Genomic DNA, 20,165 nt, shown 5'->3' with positions numbered 1-20,165 from the left:
TTGGTTCATGAATGAACCCCAAAAGTTTTCCTGGAAGCTGGCACAATAATAATTGCAGTCACGACAATAGCATTTATGTCATCCATTAAGGTTTGCAAAGCACTTTATATATATTTTAACGTATACTGCATGATATATGCATATGTAATAACTATCATAAACTACATGTAATATACAAATAATGTTATATAAAAGATCAAGTATATAACATGACATAATTAGAATATATAACGTAACATTATATATTGATATATAATTGTATATTCGTTGTTCAGGCATTTCAGTCACACCCCATTCTTTATGACCCCATTTGGGGTTTTCTCAGCAAAGATGCTGGAGTGGTTTGCCATTTCCTTCTCCAGCTCATTTTTACAGATGAAGAAACTGAGGCAAACAGGGTTAAGTGACTTGCTCAGGGTCACACAGCTAGTAAGTGTCTGAGACCAAATCTGAACTCAGGAAGATGAATCTTCTTAATTCCAGGCCTGGCACTCTTAGAATAATATAGAATAAATATATTCTATATTATGGTTTATAATAAACATACCAAAGCAATATAATAATATATTATAAATATAACAAATAATACAATTTATAAATAATAGATACAATTACATATGATATACAGGGTGTCCATAAAGTCCATGTGCAATTTAAAATAGTTGTAATGTTGTAACTATATGTGATAGAATCTGTAAAAAGCAAAAGAAAAAAACACTTAATTTTTTTTATTGTTCTTGTTAATTTTCAACCTATCCACCATCATTACTAATACAAAGGGTAATACAATTTTGTAGTTCGTGGAAAACATTTTCAAGCTGATTTTCAGTAATCCCAGCAATTTCTAAAAATAAAAATAAAATAAAATTTCTAGATTCTTTCTATCACATATAGTTACAAAGTTACAACTATTTTAAATTGCACACGGACTTTATGGATACCACGTATATTGACTCATTTGATCTGTTCATCTAGTTCATCAAAGGGGAAAGGGAAGGTCCTTGGAACTCGCTTACAAAGACAGCTGACCTTTGGGAAGTCCTAGAAGAGAGCCCCCGTGTGGTTACGGTGTACTTACTCTTGTCTTTATATTTGACTACAATTCCCAGAGTACACCGCTCCAAAGTTAGCTCGCATTGCCTCTTGGGAGCAGTGCATGGCCTTCGCGCACGCGCAGATCGCAGGGAGAGGACTTTTTTTCCTCTCCCTCCCCCTCCCCCCTCTCCCCTCTTCCTCCGATTTAACTTTTCTCGCCTTGTCCCGCGTTCATTTGTTTTCACGTCCGTCTGTCGGGGGCGCGCACGTGGTGCGTGGCCGGCGGCGCAGTGAGCGCGGGTCGCGTGGCGGTGCGTGGTTGCTAAGGGCGCCGAGGCCGCCCGCCTGGCAGGCCAGGGAGGAGCAGCGCGGAAGCAGGCACCGAAGCCGGGACGTAGCAGGGGCCAGCAAGGTGAGTGAGGCGGGAGCAGCGGCGAGGGCTGCCCCGGGAACGGACGCTCTCCATCCTGCTCGCCCTCCCTCGCGTCCTCCCTCTCTGCTTCCGCTACTTTCCCTCCTGGACCATCGATCCCGGCTCCCTTTCCCGCCAGTCCAGACCCCAGGGCGTGTGCCGAGTCTCCCGCCCCGCCCCCAGCGTCAGCCTCCTGTGCCCTTCCCCCCTTCCTCCCCTGCGAGGCCCCCCCCCCGCCTTGCCCCTCAGCCTCGGCCGCTTACCCCTGCCCCGACATTCCTCCGGCCACCTGCCTGGCCTGCTCGGCCTTGCAGCCCCTGCCTCTTCTGCGCCAGGGGTCCCCCCGCCCCCACCTCGCCGAGCCTCTATGGCCGCTCCAGATCCGGCGTCTGTGTCAGCGCGGGGTTCCCCCTTCTTTTCCCCCCGCTTCCTCTCGCCAAGTGCCTGCCCGGTGCGAGGACTGTGCCTCGTAAGAGCCACAGGATCGCGGGACAACTAACAGTCCAGGAGCCGCTGAGAAGTGTTGGGCAGGGGTGCTCCCCCCACTTCCGCAGAAAAAAGTAAAGCTAGGAAAGGGATCGGAAGGTTTCTAGATGTGCACCCCCTGGAGCCCCGCCTTCCCATTCTACTTTGGCAACTTCCCGCCCCCACCCCTCATAACCCACGCTTTCAATTTGCCCATCCCTGGCCTCTCCCAGGGCCCTCGGTTTCCGATCTGGCAACTTTAGCCTAAACCAGAAGAGCAGAAGGACCCCCTTTCTTCCACATCCCCACATCCTTGGACAGGGTTCCTTGTACTCTCTATTTAATGCATTGAAAGTCTGGGCTTACAAAATAACTGCGAGGAGATTAGCAAAGTTTTGTCTTTCCGATTCCTATAAGGAAGAGTAAGAAGATACACCTGGCTCCTTGGATTTCAGCTCAGAGTTAATTTTTTCTTCCTGCTGCTCAGAGCCGGTTTGCTGATGAAATGTATCCCCTTTTTCATTTCTACCTACTAATTGTAAGAGTGCTAGTAGGAAGGGTATCTTCCATTGCTGTTCCGCAACTCCGGGCACAGAAAAGATTTAACGCCTGGAGCACCTTGTGTAAGGGGAGTTTAAGAATCTAGCTTATTATCATGTGTGTTTTTTAGTTCCTTTTTTTTTTTAATCGGAAAGGGACCTGAGATCTAGTTCAGCTGCTTCGTTTTGTTAGGTTAAATGGCTTGTTCACGATGCACAAGTAGATTTGAGCCTGGATCTTCTGAATACTCAGCACACTTTCCACTCCGATGGATACTTATGTAATGGTGCCAGCTTTCGAGTATTGGGCAATAAGGCATGCTGAATTTAAGGGAGTTTGTCAGTTTGTAAGATTGGGATTCTGGGACACTGGTAACTTAACATGCATTTTATTTAGCTCATGTAAAGTACTATAGATATACTATTTTTAATGTAGAATACTTTTATGAGAAAGGGGAGGTTACTGACATACCTCATGGACTTAAAAGAGTAATAATAGAATACATAAAGATATTTCTGAACTGTCTGAATAACGCAGAAGCAGAGGGGTGGAGTGGAGTGTGACCTACTTTTTTTTAATCACCCCAGAACCTTGACAAATTGGGTTTTTCAGTCAGCCCTTTTTTAGCCAGCTCTAATAGGGGTTCTTTGGATCTTTTGGGATTGTTCACCTGGTTCCAAGTGCTCATTGTTTGAGAATTATGCTAGTGATGTTTTGAACCATCCTTCCTTTCTAAGGGGACATCTATTCAGAACTCCTAAGATATAGATATGTCTGTGACCTTTGTGTAGGAATCATTTATTTCCTGAAGAGGAACAATGAGAGTAGACCTATGTACTAAAGGTTTTCATTTTCCTTAGGGTCATAACCTCAAGTTAGGTTTCATTTCACAATTATCTCATGGCCTTGGAAGTTTCCCATAATTGCTTTGGTGACACATGATCAGCTGTTTTGGTCAATTAGCAAAATGCTAAGTAAAAGGGGTTTTCTCCATTGCTTTGAACTTTTTACTTTCTGTTCTTGGCATGAATGGCACTTTGCCTATTGCCTGCCCTCACCTACTCTAAGTTCCAGACAAGGGCTAGGAGTCAGAGATGAGGCTGGGGAGAGGCCATCTCACCCCTGAGGTAGTTCAGGGTTAGGATCAGGAAAGCAATTCACCTTCTGATATCTAACTTTGGCTATTTCCTTTTCAGTAATTTAGAGATTTACCTCCTACAGCTCTGTGCCTTAGTTTATTCCCTTTTTCTAGATTTGATGACTCATTTGAAATCAGATAGTGTATTTTCTCCTGATGTCCCTGACCCACCTTCCCCATTTGGGCATCTAGAAGCTAATTGCATTTTTTTTTACTACATGTACTTTCTAATTGGAGGAGAACCCTGGGAATTATCTCTCAAATAAAAATAGGACCTCATTCTCTTCCCTCTCTTCCTCCACTTGACTCTCATCACCTCCAGGTAAGTCAATTCTCCCTTTACTATAAATACTAAACATTTTCCAGAGAGCTTATGGATTGCAGATTTTTTTTTCTTTTTTTTGTGTCCAGAGTTCCCCTGGTGACCTAGGAAAATACCTAGACATAAGGGAAAGGAAATTTCAGATCCCAAGAGCCACACTCTCCAGTAATGTAGCAGAGAGATTTAATCAGTGGGTAATTACTCTCTAGAAAGAATATCTGGTCCCAGCTAGGCTGGACCTGGCCCCTGGAGACCAGCTCTTATAAGGAAACTGTGATAGATACTCTGTCTTAGACTGCTGAGCACTCACTTTGACTCAAGTAGGAAACTTGAGTAATTTTCAGGACACTACACCCTTCATGGCCCAGAAAGGACTGGAGGATAAGGAATGTGTAGGAATTAACATGGGGTTAACATGGTTGTACAGACTCCTGAAGCTGATTTTATACTCCAGATATTAATCTCATTCCTCTTTCACGTGCTTCTTTATTTTCCTTCATTATCCCCTACTTCATTCAGTCAGCACATATTTATTGAATGCCTGGTATGTGGAAAGTTCTGATGTACAGGGGAGTACCTGAGGAGAGTGTTCGTACTAGTGCTTGCTGTCAATCCTAACTAACTGTACGGTAATGTTTCTATGAAAAAAATCTATTTATTGTTCCAACTTTTAAGTTGACAGAAACACATTTCTTCCCACTGTCTGTAGTAGGAGTAGAGAACTTTTCTCCTCTCCCTGCCTGGCAGTGCAGAAAAAGCCTGGAAAAGGAGAAACAAGTGGGAGATGGGTATCTAGAGTGAGGGATGGAAATGAAGAGCAGACTTAGACTGTCATGAGCACTTCCTTGTAGAAGGATGATGCATGGAAGTGCATCATGGAACTTGAGAGCTCATCTAGTCTAACCTCTCCAGGGCATGGGTGAGAAATCTAGGTCCAGGAAGGTCTAGTGATTTGTCCAAGAGCATGGAAGTAGCATGCGTCAAAGCCAGGACGTGAGATTGGTGCTTAGACTAGGGATTTGGCAGTGGTGGTGTTCGGAGCAACCTCTAAACTTTTTCTTCCCCTTACCCTGGCTACTGGTACCCTTAAGGCTCCCTTGAATAGCTTGAGGTAAAAAGCCAGAAATTTGAGAGGAGGGAAACCCTGAGTTTAGTCCAGAATGGAGAAAGGGAATTCCTGTGGCCACTGGGTTATCTAAGGGGATAGCTATTCTAGGGTGGCCATGTGAAAGGACAAAGGTAAGTCAGGACTGCTCATACATGGGAAAATTTGACTGTATAATGCATCAGGTGAAAAGTGGTAGATAAATGGTATAGGCAGTAAGTCCTCTTAAGTTCAGAGATCATGATGGGCTCCAGCTCAGGAAAGACCTCATGGAAGAAGAGGAATTTGAGCAGGATCTTCCCGAATGAGTAGGTGTTGAGGGGGAAGGTGGCCTTCCTCAAGTCTGTCTTTAGTCATCTTCCTGACAGCTTTTTTAAAATGAATTTCTGAAAGCTTGGCTCTGACTATGTCACTCCTCTGCTCAATAAACAACAATGGCTCCTTTTTGACTGAGATTCAGTTTAAAAAATATTTATCTTACCCTTCTAAAATGTCTGTTTTTGTGTATTTTATGATATACAGTAGTACTTGTGTATAATCTATAAATAAGTAAGCATACATACTTCGGCTTGCATCTTCAAAAACTTTTTAGTGATCAGGGTGTATGATCCAAGAAGTCTGGAGACCATTGCTTTAGATGCTTTCCTTCCTTCCATGCTCAGCCCCTACCTCCAGCACTTTGGCCTAGGCTGATAGGACAGAATACTTTTACTTTTTTCCCTGAAGCTGTGTAGGGTCACAGTGGATTCTGTGTTGTGCTCTCCTGGCAGTAGTAGCTCTGGAAGTATAGGCTTAGAATCCAAGTTATAGTCACCAGAAATAAGGCCTAGACAAAATGGTACTTTCTGAGGAACGGCTGACATCTGAAGGAGGAAAATGAATGCCTCTGGGAATTGGTTGAAGCACATGGTTTTCAGGCATGTGGTTACCAGGAATCCATCATGTGCATTTTCCCTACTGTCAGAGCAATTGGTGAGCATGGAGTGTGTGGCCACTAGGTATCATATCCTGAGCAAGGTAAGGGTAGACCTTTTCCCTCCCTCTGTACTGATACTGAGCACGTTCCTCCCCCTCTCCCCACCTCAGTTCTTTTCCAAGTCTTTTTTTTTGGCACAGTGATAGTAGATATTAAACTTTCTTATTTATGGACCAGGTTGTAGGTACTCCAGGCATTCAGAAACATGTCTGTAAACTGTGACACTCCACAGCTTCCTGGAGGACCTCCAAGAGCATTTGATCTTGTACCTCCTCTACTTTTTATTTTAAAAAGCAGCAGCAGCAGTCTAGGGAACTGAGGCTCTTCCTTGACTAGATAACTTTCAATAACCAAATTTTTTGAGACTGAGGATGCAACTCCATCCCTCTCCACCCACCTTCTCATGCACAAACTGCTTGATCAGCTGGACCAGGCAGTATTTTTTTAACTGATCTTGACATCAAGAGGCATAGGTGGTATTTCTGCAATTTTTCCAAGATCTGTAACCATTGTCACAGAATTTCAGAGTTGAGAAGCACCTCAGTCCAATATGTAGCCTAGTCTAGCCTGACTGAGGATCCCCTTTACAACATAAGATAGTCATTCAGCCTCTGCTTGAAGACCTCCAGAGAAGGGAACACAGAGAAGGGAGGCACTCTACTTTTGCATGGCTTTGTTGGGAAGGTTTTCTTTATACCAAACCTACAATTGCTGATTTTCATCTTCCACACATTAGTCCTAGTTTTGCTTCTAGGATTGAGTAGAACAAGTTCAATTCCTCCTCCATGAGAGAGCCCTTCAAATACTTAATGATAGACACCATATCTCTCCTTCGGTTTTCTCTTCATTAGACCAAATAACCCATTCCTTCAGTTCAGTACTCATGGGAAGATGTTAGCCACTCACCATCCTGGTTGTTTTCCTTTGGATGCTCTCCAGTTTATTAACGAATGTCCTTGTTGAAATGTGGTAGCCAGAAATGAAAACAGGATTCCAGGCATGGTTTGGCTAGGGTATAATATTGTGGGATTATCACCTAGCTATCCCTGTATGTTTGTGTCGCTTTAATGCAGCTAAAGGTGACATTAGCTTTCTTAGTTTCCATGTCATACTGTTAACTCATTGGATTTACAGTCTACTAAAGCTCCCAGATCTTTTTGACAAACTGGAGAAGTGCCAGCTTGGTCAGGAAGAGAGAATTCCCAAGACATAGTATAGATTGGCAGAGAATTCAAGGGAAGACTATACTTCAGTGGAGGACCAACTCCTACTACAACCAAATGCCTACAGCAGTTGCCCAGTTTTGTATAATGCTACTGTGGTTTCATCCCACCACTCCCCACTTCTTGTCAATACCCCTTAGTATCCAGAGGCTTCCCTTGGATTCCTGTGACAGAAGCCACCAATAGCAAGTTTAAGCCAAGTTTCACTTGTGCCTGGTATATTTAGTCACCTTCACAAAAACATTTGTGTACTGAAAGCCAACATAGGTAGTATCTCTTAACCCTGAATGCAGTGGCCCCTGCAGTTGTAGTTGATGACTACTTTTAAAAAAATCATTTTTTTATTTTGAGTTCCAAATTTTCTCCTTCCATCCCCTCTCCCACCCATTTAGAAGGCAATCAATATGATATCCATTATATATGTGAAGTTTCTATATTGGCTTTGATGGCTACTTTGGGAAACTGTATCCCATTTAAGATTAATCTTCAGACTGCCAAAGTTGCTTATAAACGGGAGAGTCAGCTATCATTGGACTCTTAGAGAGCCCTTCAGGTCCCTAAAACTGTCCAGCCAGGCTATACAGGTCTTTTTCTAGTTATACAGTCTTTAAAGTCCTGTGGCCTAATTATTAGAGCTGATATTTCACTCTGTATCAGCAGTTATCTCATGTATATTGTGGTCATTGTGTATACTGTCTTCCTGGTTCTGTTTACTTTGCATATTAAGTTCTTGTGTCTTCCAGTGATTCTCTGTATTGGTCATAATTTTTTCTTATGGCACTGTAATATTGTCACATTCATGTACTGTAGTACAACTTGTTTAGCAGTCTCCCAATTGATAGGCATCTACTTTGTTTCCAGTTTTTTTGCAACTATAAATATTTTGTGTATGTAGTGCCTCTCTGTTATTTACTTCCTTGGAATATATGACAAGCAGTGGAATCTCTGGGTCAAAGGGTATAGACATTTCAGATATTTTCTCCAAATAGTTCCTAACTGATTTCCAAAATGGTTGGACCAATCCACAGCTCTACTAGCAATGTGCTTATCACCACCCTTCTCAACATTGTCTATTCTGACTTTTTGTCATCTTTGCCAATATGCTGAGTGTGGTGAAACCTCAGGGTTCTAAAAAAAAAAGTTTTCTTATGAGCTAGAAATCATCAGCAAACACGAACATTTTGATGAAGAAAGAGAGTCAGAAAAAGAGGTTTGTGTATGAAACCATGGATCTGTATAAGTAGCTTATTTGTTTAATATGATCAGTCTTTCGAGTTGGTTATTGTATGGGTCAGAATTCAAGTCTTTCTTAGTTGTAATTTGCAATCTTGTATTATACAATCATGTATTATTCTCTGCCTTAGTTCATATAAATTGCCTTATCTTCTTTACATCCATGATTCTTCCCAAGTCCTTTCCCTTTAGTTTAGATGGATTTCTTGGCATATTGACTATGTTCTGGAACTGGCAAATGTTTTAGCATTTAATCACAATGTAATCCTATAGCCCAGTCTTAGATTGATTCTTCATAAACTAAGTACTTCATAACTAGGTACTCAGTGGGTACCAGACCTCTTCTAACATCCTTGGCATTAATTGATGACATTATTTACCTTGTTTTTGACCCATTTTGTAACTTTCGTTTCAAGTTCCAAAACTCATTGTAGCCTTAAAGGACTCTTGGACTTCTTTCCATTTGGTTTCAACTCTCGTTCCCACCCACTGGACCAATGGAACAAGATAGAGAAGGAGATGCTGGAAGAGACAAAAAGTAAGAGGAAGAGCCAGAAAGGAACTAATGGACTGGATGAAGAGCAAATGAGTGGGTTCAGAACATATAGGAAAGTAGAGAGGTGGCCAGAGAGAAGGAATAGAAAGTTTGTAGTTTGGGAGATTTGTGCTGGTTATTGGTTAATATGGGCTCGAGACAAAAGGTCAGTGAAGTTCAGTAGAGTGACCAACTGTAAGGACAGGGATGTTAAACATACAGAAATGATACGGCTTCTTGGTCCTGTGCTGATAAAAGCATCTCAGACCTCCCTAGTCACCCATTGTATAGACTTACTCTCTTTGGTGTCAGGGAATTTTTACTGGTACTTGAAGCTTATATGGTTTTAGACCATTTCCTCTTGCTCCTTCCCTAAAGCATTATAGTTGTTAAGGGAGGAGAAAGCTTTATCTGATGATGTCTTTACCTGGCATCATCAGATAGCTTGAATTTCAGGGCTATTTTCAGGTGTTAGAGCCAGGTTAGCCAGTTAGTGCAATTCTTTGCCCTATTCCCTCAATCTCTTGGGATTAACAAACTAAAGTCTGGCAAAACTATTTTTGCTTAATTGCAAAAGGATTAAAAAAGATTATATTCCCTCCTATAACTGCTTTGGCTACAGAGTAGCCAGGAAGGCTAAAAGTTTCCCAGGGCCTCTTTTATGTTTCACTGGAAGCCAGCAGACCCTCATGGAAACCTTAGTTCCTATTTACTTTCTTTCTTTGCTTTGTGGGCCTATGTATTATCTTCTCACCTGAAGGCAAAAGAAGAGCCTGTCTTCTGACCTGGCATCAATAACCTCTTATAGAACTGGTTATAAAGTTAACCTTCCAAGTGACATTGAAGATAAAGTTGAAACAGCCTCTTCTCTGAGATGAGGTTATCTTCTTACTCACGTTGTGCATCCTGCTTCTGTGCTAAGGTTCCCAGAGAAAGTGTCCAGCTGCTCTCAAATCTGCCAACCTATGACTCTTACTATGTCCACCATTCTTCTTGAGTTAGAGATTCTGCAAATTAAATGTCAGAATAGAATACTGTGTGGTGGGGTCCTTGGGCTACGGATTTAAGTCTGGTCAGTCAGTAATCATTAAGTGCCCTTCTGTGTGCCAGGTATTGTGCCAAGTTTAATAAAGGTAGCTAAGCTAAGTGATGCAGGGCATAGAGTGCTGGGCCTGGAGTCAGGAAGACCGCTGTCCAAATTAGGCCTCAGTCAACTTCATAGCCGTGTGATCCCAGGCAAATCACTAAAATGCTGCCTGCCTCAGTTTCCTTAATTGTAATATGGGGATAAATAATATCACCTACTGAGGATTATTGCGAGGATCAAATGAGATAATATTTGTAAAACACTTGGTGCCTGGCACGAAATAGGAGCTTAATAAATTCTTTTTTTCCTTCCTTCCTAAGCACTAGGGGATGCAAAGAAGGACAAAAGATAGTCCCTACTGTCAAGGAACTCAGTCTAACGGGAGAGACAACATGCAAACAACTGCAGGATAAATTGGGGATAATCAACCAAGGTCAAGGCCATTAGAAGCTGAACTTTGCATAGTTTAGGGGCATATGGATACCAGTGGTCTCTTAGGCCAGATGGCATCATTTCTTATGTAACTGTGCCCCTTACTTGGATCTCTTCTAGACTTTTCTTTCTCTTTTCCTATAACCTTGTTCCTACAGTATCTGAGACATTCTCAGACTACTTATCTGGAGAATTTCATTGGCTTGGGTCTTTTACAGGTTAAAATCACAGAATCTTAAGAGGTGGATGGGAACCTAAACTCTGTTAGTTACAACTGTTACTTGGTAGTGAATCTTCTCTCAGAGACCCCATCTTCTTGGGAGAGAGTTGAAGTAGATAATTTCCTAAGCCCTTTCTCACTCTTGTATTCTGTGACCCGTCCGGTGGCAAAGCCAGAACTCCTCTTCATTCCACTAGAGCTGCCTCTTTAGAGTGATGTAGGAAGTAGGTGAAGAACTTTTTATCACTGTGTATAGTCCCAGTTTTTCTGCTGCAGTTGTACTGAGGGAAGATATATTCCTGGCTCTTCCCTGTTGGAACTCTGAACACACTGTTCTACAGAAACATTGTTACCCAACATGCTCAGGTTCTGTGGAGCTGTCTGTACATAACATTCTGGCCTGGGGACTGAACCCCTGCTGGTCACATGACTTTTTATTATTTTTTTTAAAGAAAAGGGATCAGTGTAACAATTATTTCCAGTTGTTGGCCCATAGATAGTATTTGACTCATCTGGTTACAATGAATTCTATGTAAGTCTTTGGCCACTCTGTATCACGAAGGATTTCTGGACTGTATGTTTTATAAGCAGAAAGAGAATTTACCCAAGAGAAGACCTTTATTTCTTTGGTCCTGCTATTAAGTAGCAATTACCTTTCAATTCCTTTAATTTACTCCCACTTCCAGCATTCCAACTACAAACCCCACAAAAATAGTACCTTACTACAACCCAGGAAGGCAGATAGTACGAGTATAATCAGTATACATTTTATAGAAGAGAAAATGGATCCTCTGAGAGGCTGTGTTTGCCTGGGATCACACCATTAGTATCAGAACCAGCATTCACAACCCAGATCCCAGAAGCGAGAAAAAGGGAGAAGGTTGGCATGGTAGTAAATAGGGAGTTTGGTTTCTGGTAATGTATTTAAAATTTTTTTTTCTTCCTATCTTTTGTTTTTATATGGCCTTCATTTCCAGATATATCCATTGAGAATCCAGAAAGCCACCCCCTGGGACACAGAATGTATATTTTAAAACAAATTTCCATGAAAACAAAATAGTTGGAGATAGACATCATACAGGATTTTATCTGTAGTTCTAGGAAAAACTTTGTTGTGTAATCATTATTGGGCCTCTCTTTCAGCTTCCCTCCTTTATCTGAGGTTAATGGACTGGATGCTAGGTTACAGAGGGTGAATGGGGAAAAGTTGACTCCCTGAACAGGGTCTTTTTATCACTTATTCAGTGGGAGCTAAGATAGTGAAGGGCTTTAATTATTACTTGGCCTGCTATTTTACTACCCCAAGGGACGACTTTTGGGCTTGCAGTGCAAGGGGTGGAGACCACCAGTGCAACTTGACTGGAAGAAATATCAGGAACCAGGGACTGGACAGGGGATTCATCAATATAGAAAACTCCATCTACCAATTCAGGTGGGCCCATTCTCTTCAGCTTTCTTAGGTTTAGATGTTAGCCTACTGCACTGCTTAAGTGACTTGGCCACAGTTTACACAGCTAGCTACTTAGGTCATCCTGATTCCCAGATCAGCTCTCTATCCACTATATGATGCCAAATAAGTGAACAAAGATCCAGCCCAGATGTTTTACTTTCATCTAGCCTTTGCCCCTTATAAATAAGAATTTTCCCTCTTTTAGCTTGGAGCGGAGAACCAAGTCACAGAAGGCTCAAGGAAGATGTTTGTCATGTTCATGGCTCTAAAAGATGACATATTGAATTAAAAAATGCTATTTGGGTAATATCAATTAGTTTCTGAAACAAATACCATAAAGGCTACTCACAGGAAGCATGGGTGTAGGGAATATTTCATTATGAATCATTTGGATTGCCCCAGGAAGTGATTATAAGTATGGCTTACTTTAAGCAATGAAAATCAGTTCATATATACTATGTGTCAGTAGTGTGCCAGCTCCTAGTGATACAAGGTAAAAAATGAGACTGTTACTGTCCTGTTGGAATTTTCATTGTATTGGGGTGATGCAACATATAGACAGATAAATAAATACAAGAGAAATACAAAATAAATGCAAAGCCTTCCTGAAAAGTTGTATGGAAATTGGATTTTTGTAAACTGAATATTTTAAGTGCAATGGATAACTTGCAGGTAGGTAATGATTTTCATATGTCTAAACACAAATTTTCCATTTGAGGAAATTAAAACTGAGGACAGTTCAGTGACTTGCTTCAGGTTACCCAGGTAGAACATGGTAGAGATGGCATTTGAACTTGGCTCCTCTGACTCAAGAGCCCAATGCTCTTTGCACTGTACTACATTACGACTGTGCTGGGCACTAAGGGTCTCCTCCCTTCAAGGAGCTTACATTCTCCTGAGGAGAAATATCTTATTTACACAGAAAAGTAAATAATATATATACACACACACATATATACATACATACACACACACACACATATACATATATACATATATATATATATATATATATATATATATATATACACACACATCACACCTAGGGAGATCAGGAAAAGTCTTTTGTAGGTTTTACTTGAGCTGAGCGAGGCAGAGGTCAAGAGCAGATGTGTTTGGGGGGAAGGCAGGGGTCTTTGCTCAGTAGAGGGGTATGGCAGTATGTGTCAAAGCAGAGCCAGGATGGGCAGAGGCCCGGTGCTCTATCCATTGTACCACCTAGCTACCCAGCTAGGAGATGAAATGTTGCATGTGAGAAGAATGACTGGCAAGTCTGACTAGAATGTAGTGTGTATGAAGAAGGGTAATTATTTGAGGAACATGAAAAGAAAGGCTGGATCTAGATTGGGAAGGGCTTTAAAAGCCGGAGGAGTTTGTAATTTATCCTAGTGGCAATAAGGAATCATGAGAGCTTCTTAAGCAGGGGAGTGACGTGGTAGGAGTTATACTTTAAGGCATGGACTAGAGGCAGAAAGATCAGTTAGGGGCTATTGTAATAGTCCATGTGAGATGTGATTAGGACTTCACCTAAAGTGATGGGTGCTTGAGGGGAAAGAAGGGATGAGATGCCAGAGATGTCATGGAATCATTGGAAAACGAACTTCCAATTGTGTATTGTTTCTGGAATCCCTGAACTTATGTGTAGGCCTGTGATTTTATGCCAAGAAAATTGCCCTCCTTTTCCCTCCACTTCTTAAGTTTTAGACCCTTTACTTGCTCGGATATGGGAATTGACATTCAAGGGAAACGCTGCATACAGCCTCTGGAGGTGGAGGAAGTAGAACTACTCTCCTTGGACCAGGGTGCAGACAGGTGCTGCTGAGGACAGCCATGGGAAGAAGGTGACTGGGGAAGAGAGGGGCCAGTTTGGAGTCTGGACACCAGGCCTCAGTTAATCCCTCTGTGAAATGAAGAGAAGAGTCTTCTCCTTGTATGGTGGCCCGGACAGAGTTAGACCCTTATCAGAAATCTTTGCCTGGGGAAAACGGGACCTTTGTTAGCTACCCCTGAGCTCTTGAGAACAGAGAGCAATGAAACTGGGTTGAAGGAATCACCTCTGATCGAGGTGACTGACATAGTCCCCTCCCTTAAGCTTTTCTTTAGCCCATTTGGCATCCAGAGAACCTTCATGTTTGGCTCTCAGGTCTTTGTTAGGACAGCTCGCTCACCTCTTCATATCATGGAATTTTAGAATGAGAAGGGCCCTTGGCAGCCACGTAGTTCAACTGGTACCTGAAGAAGAAATCCCTCCCATAAATATGATTACCAAGTGCTCGTTCAGCCTTTGCTTGGAGACATCTCAAGGCAGCTTATTCCCCTTTTGGATGGTCTAGTGGTCAGGAAGCTTCTCATGACATCAGACCTCATTTTGCTTTTTGGCAACTCCCACATATCACTTTTAGTTCTTTCCTCTGGGGCCAAAAAAAAAAAATCTGATCCTCTTCCACTGGAGCACTCTTCAGAGACTGGAGCGTAGTTGCCAGGAGCCCCTTGAGTTCTCTCTTCTTGAGGCTAAAAAGCTCCATTTCTATCAATCAATCTTCATAGGACATGAAGTTAAGGCCTCTTACCATCCTTTTGCTCCCTTTGGAAAAAGTGTTGAGTGCCCTGAATTGAAGACAATAATTTTGCCTCCCCATATCTATAAAGTCACTGCGCAGGTAGAGTGTTGCTGAGATATCCTCACACCATCTGCTTGGTGCTCCTTCCCTGGACATGTTCTCCTGGGAAGGCCGATAACCTTTATCCCCATCCCTCCATCCCCTGTACCTTCTTAAGGCATGAAAAAATAGGACAAATTAAGGCTAGGTGGGAGGATCCTTTGTTAGACGGAAAGACTTCTTCTGTATGGTCTCCTACAAGAGTTTCTTCCTGCCCTCTATAGCTCAAGTATCAAGCTTAGATCCAAGCCCCTTCTGTATCTTCCCTTTATTTACTCTGGATTTTTAGATGAGAATTTCCTTCATCTACGTCCAAGGCAACTATTTAATTTTCCTCTTTCCCTAGTTATTTCTTAATTTTCATTAACTAATTTTTATTTTTACCTCACATTGATTTCCTGATATATCCTTCCTTTCTCCCCCATCAGCAAGCTTATCTTAAAAAAAAATGATTCTTAAATAGAGTATATTTACATCACCTAGACATCCTTCTATATTCCTTCTCCTCCTCTCCCCCTCCCAACTGTTATAACAAAGAACTTTTAAAAGAAAGGAAAAAAATCATTCCCCAGAACCTAATCAATACATTAAAAAAAAAATGACATTGAGTACAATGTTCCAGACCCATGAGTCACCTCTCCACTCACTTTCTGCAAAAGGCTGGAAGGAGGTGTTGTCATACGTCTTTTGGGGGCCCATGACTGTTCTTTATAATTGTGCTTACTAAGTTTTGATTATTTTATGATGGTTCTTTCCATTTACATTGTTGTCATTGTGTATGTTGTTTTCTGGGATTCTGTGTATTTCTATTATAGTAAAAATCAAGGTAAACTGAGGTAAAGAGTTCTGCACACGTTCACTTTATTGGTAAAGCTGTCAATTACCAATGAAAGGGGTCTTTAGCTCCTCAGCAAGCAAAAAGACTTAGAATGAAGACACATCATTTTTGAAGACACAAGGAGGAGAATCTAAAATCTGGAAGGCGGTATCAAAGATGGGAAAAACAATATGATTGGATGGAAGTCTGGAATGCAGGTCTAGCAGCAGCCCCTTCTTCTGTCTTGTCACTATGAAAAGTTCATTGGTAGTGTCCACCTTCATGGGTAGTTAGTGATAACAGATCAGACTTTCTTGAAGGACAGCCAGTGTGCATAGATAACAGACCAGACTCCCTGGCATCTACCCACAAGGATAACAGATTTCTTTGACATAAGGATAGAACAGTGATTAGCAACATAACCGAACTTCTAAACTTAATTAATTTGGAGAGGAAAGCTGAACTTCTGAACTTAGAGACAAAGAAATGTGACTTAGGCAGCATACAGAATGTTGGTGGTGATGCTGAATAGAATCAGTTACAAAAAGGGAGACAATATCAATTTGATTTTCTGATTTCATTTTGCATTAGTTCGTGTCTTTTCATACTTCTCTGAATTCATAATTTTTGTAATTTCTCATATCACAGTTGTCATTTAGCCATGTCCAACTTCTTGTGACCTCATTTGGGGTTTTCTTGGCAAAGGTACTGAAGTGGTCTGCCATTTCCTTCTCCAGCTCATTTTACAGATGAGGAAACTGAGGTGAACAGGGTTAAGTGACTTGCCCAGGGTCACACAACTAGTAAGTGTCTGAGGCTGGGATTTAAACTCAGGTCCACTATGCCATATAGCTGCTCCTTATATCACAGTATTATTCCATTACATTAGTCTTTTTAATTGGCAGACATCTACCTTGTTTCCAATTTTTTGCTACTCCCAGAAGCCCTGCTCTAAGTATTTTGGTGTTATGTGGAGCCTTTCTTTTTGTCAACCACCTTCTTAAGGGTATATGCCTAAGTAGCATCTCTGGGTTAAAATGTATGAGACCTTTTAGCCACTTGATTGGCATCATTCCAAATGGTTTTCCAGAACAGTTGTACAAGTTCCCAGCTCCACCGCAATGCGTTATTGTGCCTTTTTTTTTTGGTAGCATGTTTTATTTATTTAGATTCTTTATTTTAGTTTACAACACTCAGTTCCACAAGTTTTTGAGTTCCAAATTTTCTTCCCTTCCCTCCCCTCTCCCCTCCCCCCAAGACAGCATGGAATCTGATATATGTTCTACATATACCTTTGCATTAAACTTATTTACGCAGTAGTCAAGTTGTAAAGAAGAATTATGACCACTGGAATGAATCATGAGAAAGAAGAATCAAAACCAAAAAAGAGAGAGCAAATAGTTTGCCTCATTCTGCATTCAAACCCCGTAATTCTTTCTCTGGATGTAGATAGCTCTTTCCATCATGAGTTCTTTGGAGTTGTCTTTGAACCTTGTATTGCTGAGAGGAGCCACTATTGTGCCTTTCTTACCACAACCCCTCCAGCATCAACTATTCCCATCTTCTGTCATTTTTGCCAGTTTTTTGGAGGTGAAGTGAAACTTCAAGGTTGTTTTGATTTGCAGTTCTCTTATCATTAGTGATTTGAAACATTCTCTCATATGGTTGGTAAAATTGTCAGATTCTTTGAGGACTGTTTGTTCATGTCCTTTGACCACACCTCTCTTCATTCAATTTACATTGTTGTTATTGTTTTGTTCTCCTAGTTCTGTGTACTCTGCCTCAGTGTATATGTCTTTCTGTGCTTGTGAGTTTGTTTGTATTCATGGTTTCTTAAGACATATGGTTTTTTATCTACATTCATGTTTCACAGTTTGTTAAGCCATCCCTCAAATCAGTGGACATCTTCTTTCTTTCCTGTTCCTTGTTACCACAAAAATTTTTGCTAGTTATTTTGGTTTTTATAGGTTTTTATATTTTTGTCTGTGACCTCCTTAGGCTACGTACCTCACCATTTCTCCCTTCAGTTATTTCTAAAAAAATCGGATTTTTCTTCACTTGAGTCAGATATTGCTAGGGCTGGATTGCATAAAGACGGTTGGATCTAGAAGGGCAAAACATAAACAGTATGTGTTCGGAAGCAGTCCAGTTAGTCACCTGCCTTCTCTTCATCCCAGCTCAAGCTTTGGCACTTAAGTTTATTTCTGATCCATCACAGCTAATAAGATTTTTGTGGTCTAGGGAGGAGTTAGTTATCTGTCCTTAGTTTTCTTTCCTTAAGGGGGTAAAATTGTAGAACACGTTATAAGCCTTATTTATTTATTCATTAATTTTAAAAAATTCAGTTCCCAATTCTCTCCTTTTCTCTAGCCCCTTCCCCACCCATTGAGGAGGTAAGCAATACAATAATACCTATTATACATGTGAAGTTATGGAAAATATATTTCCCTATTAGTCATGTTGCAAAAAAAAAAAGACAAGAAAAAGAAAGTGAAAGAAATGTTTCAGTCTGCCCTCAGAGCTCATCAGTTCTGTATGGAAGTGGATAGGATTTTTCATCATGAGGCCTTTGGAGCTATTGTGTATCACTGTATTGGTCGGTGTAGCTAAGTCTCTCCCAGTTGATTATTGTTATACTATTGCTGTTACTATGTACAATTGAATACATTATGAGTTTTAGAAATGTGTGTGTGTGTGTGTGTGTGAACATTTCTTGCCTGGCCTGTGTCCTGGGCCACAGAAGCTATGAAGGGTCAGGGACTAAGTGTATTGATTTTATATCTGTTTTCCATACTCGTCCCATGTTCCTGCATTTGCATATATCTCACAGAAACCATGGTGTGTGAATATGGCATGGCCAACAGCAGGTTGGGTGAGCTAAAAATATGTACCTCTTTATCACTCTGTCTTAGAACTTTTTTTTTTTGAGGCAATCAGGGTTTAAGTGACTTACTCAGAGTCATACAACTATTAAATGGCTGAGGTCACATTTGAACTCAGGTCTTCCTGACTGCAGGGCCCGTGCTCTACTTACTGCATCACCTAGCTGCCCTTTTCTCTTAGAACTTGGGAACACAGGAAATATCATTTCAGGGTTTATAGAATGCTATTATTGACAGTTGTGAAAAGCCTAAAAGGTTTTTAGGGCAGTTATGCCAGATATAGAAGACAGAGTGGGACTAGGATAAATTGTGGTTAAAGTGACCCAAATTCTCTTTCAGCCTGACTGCATAAATAAGTATTCTCTGTGTTAGTTAAACCAATTTAAAAGGGTTGTTTAGAGGGCAGGTGGAGAAAGCAAAATTAAATCCATTGTGCCAGTTATTCTGGATGAAGGGCTTAGAAAGTCAGAGTTGTTTGAGTCCAGTGGACCAGTTAAAGTTATTTTGGAGGTGGGCGCAAACATCTTCACTGGCCTGCTCCAAATCTCTCTGTGTCTAGTTGTTACCTGCCACATGAAGTCCAGACTTTTTGATTTTAAGACTCGCCATAATCTGGCCCCCACTTATGTTCAAGACCGATGTCATACTTCTACATTGTATATCCACCTGAATTACTTGATGCTCTCTGAACAAGCCGTACTTTGCTACTTCCCTGCCTTTGCTGGTATTAATAGATTTAGACCTGGAAGAGACCTAGGATATTGAATCTCCTTAGGCTTAGAATGCCCTCCCCACCTTTTCCGTCCTTGCCTCTTGAAATGTTAACCTGTTCTTCTAGGCCTAGTTCAAGTGCCACCTCTACCAGGAAGCCTTCCTCTCCTACCCTTCTAGCCAAAAGTAATTCCTTTGAACTCACAAACACTTGATGAATACATTTCCTTCTCCCAGTTAAACTAAAACTTAGATAAATTGCTCTCTGGTAATTCCTTCTCTCCAGACCAAGATGAGAACACTTTGATTGTTTACCTGTCTTACTCATATGCTTGTCAACTTGGCTGGATTGAATGGTGTTCTCAGAATCTTCCAAGATCCTCCTGACTGCCAGGTGGAAGTGTTGTCCTTTTTGATGACAGGAGTTTAGCAGTTAGGGACAGGCTGGGGAAACTGTGTTCTACATTGTCTCCACGTTCCTTCCCTTCTCAATTGTAAAAGGCTGAGACTCCTCTGAATTACAGTGTCAAAGATAATTGCCAGTGCTGAGTCGCTTGTCAATACCTTTGAGCTCCCTTAATACAGAGCCACCTGGAGTGAAAAGCATCCTCCATCCTGGATCTAAATTCCTTTGTATCAGGGAACACTGTTGAATCAGGAAAAATGGGACTATGGATGGGTCCCCATCTCGGTTCTGCTGTAACTATTAGGTTCAGCCTGGGACTTAAAGAAGAAGAGTGAGGGGTAAACTTAGTTCATCTTTTCCTAGTGCCTGCTGGCTCTACTTGCCTGTTCTGTATTGGCTGTTTGACAATATGATCACTCAGTCAACAACTTTGCCCCATGTTCTCTTCCCCCCTCCACCCCAAATCTTGGAAATTAGATTATTCATATCTGGAAATCCTGAATTAAAAATGGTTCA

General features: G+C 41.3%; 1 protein-coding gene across 3 annotated transcripts in view; it reads left to right on the top strand.

Moving 5' to 3' along the window:
* The first annotated feature begins 1,237 nt into the window (after positions 1-1,237).
* Positions 1,238-20,165, top strand: part of TTLL4 (tubulin tyrosine ligase like 4) — a 33,586-nt gene continuing 14,658 nt past the window's right edge. The window contains exon 1 of one of the 3 annotated variants that reach the window (XM_036755905.1): positions 1,238-1,447. The gene's annotated coding sequence lies outside the window, so the exon portion shown is untranslated. Of the gene's footprint in view, positions 1,448-3,754; positions 3,913-12,029; positions 12,156-20,165 lie in introns of those variants that run through there. The other 2 variants (XM_036755907.1, XM_036755906.1) reach the window with 2 other exon arrangements.

This window comes from Trichosurus vulpecula, chromosome 4 (genome assembly GCF_011100635.1).
Source record: "Trichosurus vulpecula isolate mTriVul1 chromosome 4, mTriVul1.pri, whole genome shotgun sequence".
NCBI lineage: Eukaryota > Metazoa > Chordata > Mammalia > Diprotodontia > Phalangeridae > Trichosurus > Trichosurus vulpecula.
The sequence above is the reverse complement of the archived record's forward strand: the minus strand, read 5'-3'. Positions and strand labels throughout refer to the sequence as shown.